The following is a 10,590-nucleotide window of genomic DNA, read 5'->3' as shown; positions in this document are numbered from 1 at the left end:
GAATCAGTGAATCTTTTTTTTTCCTTTAAGCCAGTTTGAGTTGGGTTTCTATCACTAGTCACAGAGTCCTAGTAAGCATAATGATTCAGAAAGCGTTTTGTCTTCAATCACTTTTTATAAGATCTAACAAGAAATTGAGTTTACCAATTCAATTCAATAACTGGGCATTAAGGGCACTGTGAGTCGTATGAGAAGAGCAGGGACCACAAAGATAAGTAAGATTGTCCCTTCCCTCAAAGTTCCCTTCAACAAAAGAGTATAGACAAAGTAACTCTGCTTCCCAGTCATGTCATAATATGTTTTAGCAGACATTATGAGCACATAGAAGAACAAGAGATGGAAAAAGATCACAGTCACTATAGTATTTTCCAGGGGAGCTGGGAATCTAAGTCCTTTAACTATAAAATAACCTGTATTTAACAGTGATCTCTCCCTTGGATTGTGGGAGTCATTCATAGGATTCCTGTTTCAATTAGATCTTAATCACATACAGAGTATATATTCTTTTGCTGATCTTACCCAGAAACAAAGTAAAGAATCTCATTGATACCTAGAAATCTTCTGCAAGCAATCTAGGTGCTGTGAGGGGAAAGCACTTGGAAAAACAGAGGCCCTGCCCGCTGTGCACCTGTAGAGGCAGCAGCAATGGCTGCTTCCTCCTGTCATCAGAGGGTGTATAATTTCAGCCAGGTGGGCTATCAGGTAGGGGTTTCATGTTCGCTCTTACTCTCTTTTGAAAGCTGCAGAAGCACTAAGCTCTTGCCACCTAGAGCTCCTGTACACATATGTCTTTGCTTGCTTAAAAGTGCTTCCAGTTGGGGCTGGGGGTTTAGCTCAGGGGCTGGGGTTTAGCTCAGCGGCGTAAGCGCCTGCCTTACAAGCAGGCAGTCATGAGTTCAATCCCTGGTACCGAAAAAGACCAAAAAAAAAAAAAAGTGCTTCCAGTTGCTCCTCACTTGCCCAAGATCAAGCTTGAGGCCTTATGTATCACAGTGGGCAGGTTTTTTACAAGCGCGCCTAGATGCCTACAGGTATTGTATTTAAATGCTTATAAAATGAAGATAAATAAAACCTGTTCTCAGTCAAGAGAAATAGCCAGATGTGGTGGTGCACACCTGTAATCCCAGCATTCGGGAGGCTGAGGCAGGAGGATCACCATGAGTTCGAAGCCAGTTTGGGCTATAAAGTGAGTTCAAGGCCAGCCTGAACTGCATCGTGAAACCCTGTCTCAAAAAGACCAAAAAAAAAATTTTTTTAATGAAGAGAAACGTAATTCAAACAGAGGTAATAAAATTACAATTTAGTGACTTAATGAAACTAAAACATCCAGTCAGGCATAGCTGGATCGAGCTCAGATCACTTCAGAGCTGGGTTTCTTCCCGTTTCTCAGCTGTAATTTCCTTTGTGCTGGCTTCCCACTTGGGTAAGTTCCCTCCTATTGCAAAGTGGCCCTGGTTTTCTCAGGGTTCCAAGCAACTCCAAGCTTACTTCCTCCCAAATTCACAGGCAAAGGAGAGATTCTTTCTTTTAAATTTTTTTAAAATCCTAAATCTTTTGTTAGCCAAGTTGCGTTTGGAACACACTAATTATTCAAGTCTAGGTCTCAGGACCACCCTGGAATGAAGATGGAGTGGGCTCCAGCAGATCCATATGGACTGAGGTTTATGAGTGGGGGAAATTGGTTCTTCCAAGCAAATTCCAGACACTTGGCTGAAGAAGAATGAATGAATACTGGGCAAGCATAAACTACACAGATACAATCAAAGCTTAATTCAGCAGTTGCAGTAAGTTCACTGTCTGATCATAATACAGAGTGTTCTGTATGAAGTCCAAACACTGTGGGCCAGAGGCAAAAACTCTATAAAGTTTCTTCAGCATTTTCCAGAATACTCGGGTTTTTTAAATTGCTTCTAATTATCCAGACTAGAGAAACAAAAGTCATATACCAACAGAAACATTTTTGGGGGAGATCTAACTCCATCTGTTCAAATTATTTGCTTAAGCAGCAACTTTCTGAACTGTAGTTTGGTCTCCTGAAATATTCTGTCTACCACATCAGGAGACAGACTCACATAAATGACTATGCCTGGAAGGCTGTCTTCCGAAGCATAAACAAGTAGTGTGCAATCTCATCACATGCATCAATTCCTTGTCATTTAAAAACCCTGAGCCTGCTCCCCTGATGGAAAGATAAAATCAGGGACTTGAACTTGAAAAGCCCCTTGCCATCATTCTTCAGTGAGTAGAGATAAAAGCCTCAATCAGAACAGTGTGTCTCTTTGATACTTCCTAGCTGCCACATTGCCTTCTAAGAGACAGCATTTTTACCCTCCACAACCTTGATCCTGGAATCCTGCAACTTAACATGTGTTTTTAAAAATAGCCATCATGGGCTGGGGATTTGGCTCAGCAGCACAAGTGCCTGCTTGGCATGTGGAAGGTTGTGAGTTTGATCCTCAGTACCAAAATAATAATAATAATAATAAATAGCCATCAGTTTCTGTTAGCTACCTATGATAGATTGAATTGTTTGCCCTAATTTTTTGTTTCTCCATGTGCCCACACCTTTTGAGGGGGACTTTTACAGTTTCTCCCATCAAAGACAAGAGGTGCCTTTCTACCTCTCAACTTGGCTTACACATGTGACTTGCTTTAACCAGTGGGATGTTGCTAGAGGTGACACAGTCTGAGAGCTCAACAGTCTGAGGCAATTGGCACAATTGCCTGCGCCTTTTGTACTACGACCTTCAATATGAGAAAAATAAATCCTATCCAGGCCCCTGACCAATGAAGATAAGAGGCATCTGAGGCAGGCTTTGTCTCAACCTTCTGCCAGTGGACCCAATTCCAGTGGACACACAATAGAGAGCATAGATGGTTGGGAAACAGTGTCATATATGATGGTGCAAAGAATTTTTTTTTTATTTTAAAGGGAATAAAACAATAAAATGAAACAAAACAGGGATTAAGACAATAGGAAACCCACAATAGTTACTATAGTGCATATTGTTATCCTCTAAATAGTTGCTCAGACTACCAGCTTTAGGCTTGCAAAGTCAATCAAACCATACAAGCCTTAGGTTGTTTCTTTACTTCAGTTGTTATCATCTCAGCCTGTGTTCCTCCGAGTCAGTGAATCAGCTGGTTGCTTACAGGGCCGGGGAGAGGGGAGTCTTGTCTCCTAACTTGTGCACGGCTGCCTCATGAGATGGTAGTAGGGATGTGGCTTCCTTTCTGTTTCTGCCTGGCCACCATGGCCATCACTGGCACATAAAAGACTGCGTAGTTTCCTTCCTCCAAAAAATATTTTTTATCTAGATTTACCTATTGTTAATATTTGCCTCAATTAGTCTCTTACGTTCATCTTTTCTGAAACATTTGAGAGTAGGTTACACATATTATGCCTTTTTACCTTTAAGTGCACCAATCTGTCTTGCTAAGAATAAGGATGTTCTTTTTCAGAGGATATCACAGAGCAGTTGTTAACTTCAGGAGTTTCATATTGATGTAATATATTTATCTGTTCTACCATTCATTTCTGATTTTAATCAGTTGGCCTAATATCCTCTATAAAAATATGTCTCTGGAGTCTCTTATTACCTGGAACACATTCTGAGATTTTTTTTTTACTTTAATAATATTGATATATATATATATATATATATTATATTTTTGTGTGTGTGTTTTTCCTTTTTATCGGTACCAGGGATCAAACTCATGACTGCCTGCTTGCAAGGCAGGCGCTTATGCTCCTGAGCTAAATCCCCAGCCCCTATTGATATATTTTTAAAAATATGTTTCCTTTCCTCATTTATTAACATCTTTCCATCTGGATTTGACTAGTAAGTCCTCACAACTGCATTCAGGTTGTGCATGTCTCCTCCGAGTGCTGCCCAAGTGGTGTCATGTTGTCCTCAGGAAAGCCCATTCAACAGCACAAGAGGTCCCACTTTGTTAGTATTAATTTTATCTTTTGGTCAAGGTATTGTCTATTTCTTAGTTACTATTAGTTTCTTTTTTTTTCTTTAGCAATCTGTGGGAAGATATATATATATATATATATATTTTTTTTTTTTTTTTTTTTTTTTTTTTGTCTTTTTCCTTTTTATCGGTACCGGGGATTGAACTCATGACCGCCTGCTTGCAAGGCAGGCACTTATGCAGCTGAGCTAAATCCCCAGCCCCTGTGGGAAGATATTTTAAGGCAATGCAAGTATCTCACTTCACATAAAAATTTCCTTCATACATTTAACATCCATTGAAGATTTTTGTCTGAACCAATTTTTGCTATTGTAACTGAAAATTACGATTTACCAAATTCAATGCTTCCTCTAGATTCATCCATCAGGACTTAGCATTTTTGCTGTAGACAAGAGCCTACCCTTTTCTCCTACTTATTTATCTAAATATGATTTGTATGGCCCATGGATTTCTAGGGTTTTCACTGATTTATAATTCACTTTTGTCTTTAATTATCTTGGTGTTCAAATTGTCCTAAATTTGGCTCAGAGCCCCTTGAACTGTGTGACACATCCTTTTTTTTTTTTTTAATTATCCCTTATTTTCTGGGTTAACAGAATCCTCCAGGCACATCTTAAGCTTTTCTTTCTTCAGCCCAAGAACTTACCATTGCTACCAGAAGTCCTGGTTGCTTGTAAGTGAGGAATGGTATCAAGACCAAGATCTGGAGGTTGAATGTACTTATTAATATTCTGCTTCTAGGCACATACAGATAACTACTTGTACACACACATATCTAAAAATATGCATTCATGTGTAAGCATACATATATGTGAGCATAAATATATGTAAGGTTGTATACATATGTGCACATACATGTAAATACACATATAAAACATGCATATGTGTATACATTTTTATACATGTTTTACAAATCATTATTTCACACTAAATCTTCAATTCCCATCCAGCTCCACAAGGACACACACACACACACACACACACACACGCACCCGCACGCAAAGTTCTTCTTTTCCTTCTCCCACAATATGTTCTTCTCCCTTCCTCTGGCTTCCAATATTAACATATCAATTCACTTGCTCAATTCCATACTACACAAGTACCAAAATTCTTCCCCTCCTATCAGTACAAAAACCAAATAAAAAAGAATTCAGGATTTAATTCATCCATCCAATCTCAACCCTGAGCAAAACCCAGTGTGTGCTTGTAAATTACTCAAATTAGTGGGCTGGGGATTTAGCTCAGCGGCATAAGTACCTGCCTTGCAAGTATGGGGTTGTGAGTTCTATCCCTGGTATCGATAAAAAATGAAAAAGACAAAAAAAATTACTTGAATTAGTTTTTTTTCCTTCAGTATGATTATATTATTCATTGGAGATGCTAACAAGTACCTCTGTTTTACCTTGCTTTCAGTTTCAAGTGTTTTTGGTCTTCTCATTCTTGTTGATTCAGTTCTATGTTTTGAATACATAGAACCATGCTTCTGAGAGAAAAACCATACCAGCCGAGCATGGTGGCACACACCTGTAATCCCAACACTCAGGAGGCTGAGGCAGGAGGATTGCTGTGAGTTTTAGGCCATCCTGGGCTACATAGTGAGTTCAAGTGAGTTCAAGGCCAACCTATACTACATAGCAAGACTTTATCTGAAAGAAACAAAGAAAGAAAGAAAGCAAGCAGGGAATATAGCTCAGTGGCACAAGCAACAGCCTGGCAAGTGCGAGGTTTATGTTTGATCCCCGGGACCCGCCCCCCACAAAAAAGAAAGACCATACAAATAGTAGAGTCAAAAGCAGTCTTCATTATTTCTTGTAATCATTTCCCACTCCCAGTGCCCAGTAGATTATAGATGAGCAGATTCACTGCTTTCTGTTGTATCCTTCTTGTGGATTTCAGTAAAGATGAACAGATACAGGTCTGGTTTTTTGTGACTATATATGCCTTTTACTTTTTTTCATTTAAGAGTAATTTTGGAAAACACTTCATGTTAATTCATGAGACTATTATTCTTTTTGCAGCTGCAGAGTATATATTATATTTACCACATTTTACCCAACCTACTGTACTTCTATGTTTAGACATTTAGGTCTTTTCAGTATTTTGCAATTGTAAATAATGCGACAAAGAAAAACTCTCTGCATATATATCTTTCTATTGCTGGAGGTCTATCTTCAGGGTAAATCATTGCAAGTGGCAATGCTGGGTTAAAGGTCCATATGTGGTTCTGTTGGGTACTTTCAGAGTCCCCTGCTGTGCTTTAAGTGCTACCAGTTGCCTCCAAACTCAGGCTGAAATTGATTGTCTATTGTAAGTGATTAAGAAAATAGAAATGTAATCTAACAAAAGAAACAGAGACAGGGCTTTTTAATTAAGATTAGATGAAGTCACCAGGGCAGAGTCCTATAGTTTTATAAAAAGAGGGAGGAAATGGGCATAGTGGTACAGGCCTATATATAATCCCAGCACTTAGGGATGTTGATACAGGAGGATCACAAGTTCAAATCCTGCCTGAGTATCTCAGCACAAATCTTGTCTCAAAGTAAGGAATAAATAAATATAAAAAAGGCTGAGAATGGAACTCAGTGCTGGAGTGTGCTCCAGGCTTCAATCACCAGTACTAGGGAAAAAGTTTTTTTCTTAAGAGGACAGGAAAAAATTTTCAAGGAAGCAGACTAAGAATTGAATCAGAAGAGCATGATGACAAGAGACAAAAAATGCTCAAAGATGAGATTGATTCATATCTTCAAATACTACGGAGAAATCCAATAAAATAAGTACTAAGAAACATGCGCTGTATTTATCAGTTAGTAAGTCATGGATGACCTCTGTGTAAGTTTCACTGAGTTCTTAAAGACAGATACCAGGATAATAAATCAGCAGAGAAGGAATAGACATATCAATTACAGTAACACTTTGATAGCGATTCATTGAGAAGTAGAGATTTTCAGGATTAACAGTGAGGACAGAAGTTCTTTCTGCGTTGAGTACTTAGGTTCAAAACGGAATTAGTCACTGTGAAGATTTTCTTTTCTTTCCTAAACTGGCTCAATTGATTAGTCATTTGTGGATGAGTTAGTTCTTGAACCAGCTAAGAGGGATCTCAGCTGCTTTAGGAAATGTCACTTTCTTTAATCCCACCACTTCCTCTTCCAAAAGGAGAGACTGGAGTTATAACCTGGCTGTGTTCTAACGTAACCACCAGAATGTGAGTGAGAGCAAAAGTTGTCTAGAGCCTGGAAAAAGAATGAGAAGCAAATTAAATTATTATAAACTGGGTGTTTTTAAAAATTTATTGAGATATAATGTGCATACCGTGAAATTTACCTATGCCCTAGGATGGTAGTGTAATTCAATAATACAATTTGCGTAGCACACACACAAGGCCCTAGGCTCAATCTTGAGCACTGCAAAAAATAATATGTATAATTTGATGTGTGTTGGTATTACGTTAGTTTTCTATTGCTGTGACAAAATAACTGAAGTAAATAATTTAAAGAAGGGAGAAAAAAGAAAGTGTTAGTTTGGCTCAGGGTATCAGAGGTATCAGTCCATGGTCAGCTCACTCCACTGTCACAAGCTTGTGGTGAGACAGAAACACCTTGGTGGAAGGGTGCGGTGGAGGAAGGCTGCTCACCTCATGGTAGCTGGGTGAGGGGAGGTTGGGGGCATGGTATACCATTCCAGGGCATAACCTAATGACCTCCTTCCAACTAGTTTTCCAGAGCGGCATGTATACTAAAAATTCTAAATCCATGAATACAGCAATCCATTAATGAAGTTTGAGCCCTTGTAAGCCAATCATTTCCCAAGAATTCATCAGCTCTGAACATCACTGAGTTGGAGACCAGGCCTCCAACACATATGCTTAAGCCCGGGAGACATATCATATCCAAACATAATAGGTATCTTTACAGCAATTATAAACCAATAAAATCTAGTTTAGAATATTTTTATGAAGCCTTATACCCATTAGCAGTCACTTCTTGCTTCCTGCAGCCATAGGTAACTACTAATCTACTTTCTGTCTGCATACAATTGACAATTCTGGATATTTCATATCAGTGGCATCGTAAATAGGTGGTCTTTTGTGACTCTCCTTTGACTTAGCATAATATTTTCAAGTTTATTCATGTTGTAGCATGTAATGGTATTTCATTTCTTTTGATTGCTGGAAAATATTCTATTGTATGTATCACATTTTGTTGATGGCTATTTGAATTGTTTCTGCTTTTTGCTTATTACTAATATATGCACCAGGATTATCATTTACAATTTTTAGTATGGACATGTTTTCAATTGTCTTGGACAAATACCTAAGAGAGGAGTTACTGGTTTATGTGGTAACTATGTGTTTACCTTTTTTGAGGAATTGTGGAACACTTCACCAGAGAAGCTACGACTTTTCACATTACCAGCAGCAATGCATTAGTGTTCCAGTTTCTCTAGATCCTTATAACATTTGCACTGTGTACTGTTTTCTTATTTTAGCCATCAGAATGTGTGTGAAGCCCTTATGGTTTTGATTTGCATATCTCTAGAAACTAATGATTTGAATAATTTGTCATGTACTTCTTGACCATTTATTATTTATTTTTGAAGAAGTATCTATTAAAATCTTACAATATTTTAATTGGTGTGGTGGATTAAAAACTGGTAGTCAGCTTAAACATTGCTGAAGTGAATCAGCGTGGTGCTGAGTGCAGATGGCTCACCTGAGGACTGTTGCCACCATAAAAAGGAGACCTGGGGAGGAAGAATAACATGTGGGTTCTTCTAAGTGAGTGTTATTGTTTGGAGCTGTTGGTTCTTTTGGAGCTGTTGGTTGTCTTGAAGGAACTTGTTGTGCTGGCTTCCCTGATATGAACTCGGTTGTTGTTAGAGGAGCTCAGCACCTTGTTATTGAGAATTACTGTGATTCACTTTCAGGGAGCACTGGTTCTTACTTTGAGCATTGCTTCCTGGCTCTGTGGTGAAGATGGGTGCTGTTCAGTCCCCAGGAGAAATTTGTCATGCTGGCTTCCTGATATGAACTTGGCTGTTATCATCCAAGGAGCTATGGACCTCGTCACTGAAGATGGCTGTGGTAGTTTTCAAGGGAACCCTGGTCCTTGTTTTTTTTTTTTTTTAATTTTTATTTAAGGAGGAAAAAGAAAAAAAAACAGAAAAAGGGTACAAGTTATACAGAATTTCAGAAAAAATAAACAGTAGGAAATCACTAGTCAATTACATATTGTCATCTTAGAAATAGTTGTTGAAGTTATAAAATTAAACCATATAGAGGGGACTTTCAAACAGTGAGACTGCAAGCAGTTTTGTTCAATAATCCAACAAAACTCAGTAATATGGTTATCTATCGTATACACTTAAATATATATGCAGTTATATCTTTTAGAGAACTTTCTTTTCCTTTCTTTACACATTTGGGTTTTATTACTCCCACAGTTCTTATTACTTTTTTTTTTTGAAGAAAGTAAAACCAAATGTGACATAACAGGGCAGAGTCAGTCAAATCAAAAGGATGGACATAATACATAATGTAAAAACAAAATACAAGGTGATCAACAATGGTTACCATAATGCCTCTTGTTATCTTAAAAAGAATTGCCTATATCATCAGTTATAATAAAATTGAACAAAACAGTAAAGAATAAGACCAATAAAACCAAAACATTGGAGACATTAGAGGACTTCAAAAGAAGATAATAGTCAACCAGAATGGGCATCACAATGGATCTTATTGTCTTCATAGTTGTTGCCTAGACTTTCAAACTTGGTACTATCTAGCATAACAGAATAGAGGAAAATCAGTCAAAACAAGATGGTGAGAGCAATAGAGTTTCAAATCAAGTTAATAGGAAATCAAAGTGGGTTACTATAATATATCCTGCTATTTTTTTATTTTTCCCTTAATTAAAAGGATAAAAATGAAAAAGTAGATAATAAAAAGGAGATTGAGATATAAAAAAAAAAGAGGGCATAACAACAAAACAGTGCAGGTCAAAACATAGCCATTTAAGCAAAATAGTGTTTCACCACAAGATAATCTCGGCATAATAGTAGTTACCATAGTGTCTCTTCCCTTAAAATCTTTGTGCATAACTTCGTATACTGTAGCATCAAACATATCAAGACAATGTAAAACCATTCAAGAGAATGACAGTATTACAGGGTATTTAGAGTCAACTAACAGAAAATAAACAAATGGTTTCTGTATAATCTCCTTGTCTATAAAAGTTTTTGTTTATATTATCACATATAATAAGATACAACACGTTAAAACCAATGGAGACAGAACAAAAGCATGATGGGACTTCAAAACAAGAGGATATTAAATCAGCACTAGCTATTATGATGTCTTGAAATGGCTGTTCCTACCATCCAACCTTCTCTGCCTCATTTCTGTTGAGCTTTTTTTCTGTCTCTAGTTGTCAGTTTGTCCTCTTCATTTCGCTTTCTGCTCCATTCATTGTGGCCTCTCTGCCACTGTTTCTGGAATCTTGGTATTCTTCATTTTTAGAATATCCTACAGTAATCTCTGTAGAGTTGAACTGGTGGTTGCAAATTCCCCTAGTTCCTCTTTATCCTGGAAGCACCTTGTTTTTCCATCAA

The sequence above is a fragment of the Cavia porcellus genome, unplaced genomic scaffold (assembly GCF_034190915.1).
Source record: "Cavia porcellus strain 051 isolate PalLab524CR breed Dunkin Hartley unplaced genomic scaffold, mCavPor4.1 scaffold_19, whole genome shotgun sequence".
NCBI lineage: Eukaryota > Metazoa > Chordata > Mammalia > Rodentia > Caviidae > Cavia > Cavia porcellus.
The sequence above is the reverse complement of the archived record's forward strand: the minus strand, read 5'-3'. Positions refer to the sequence as shown.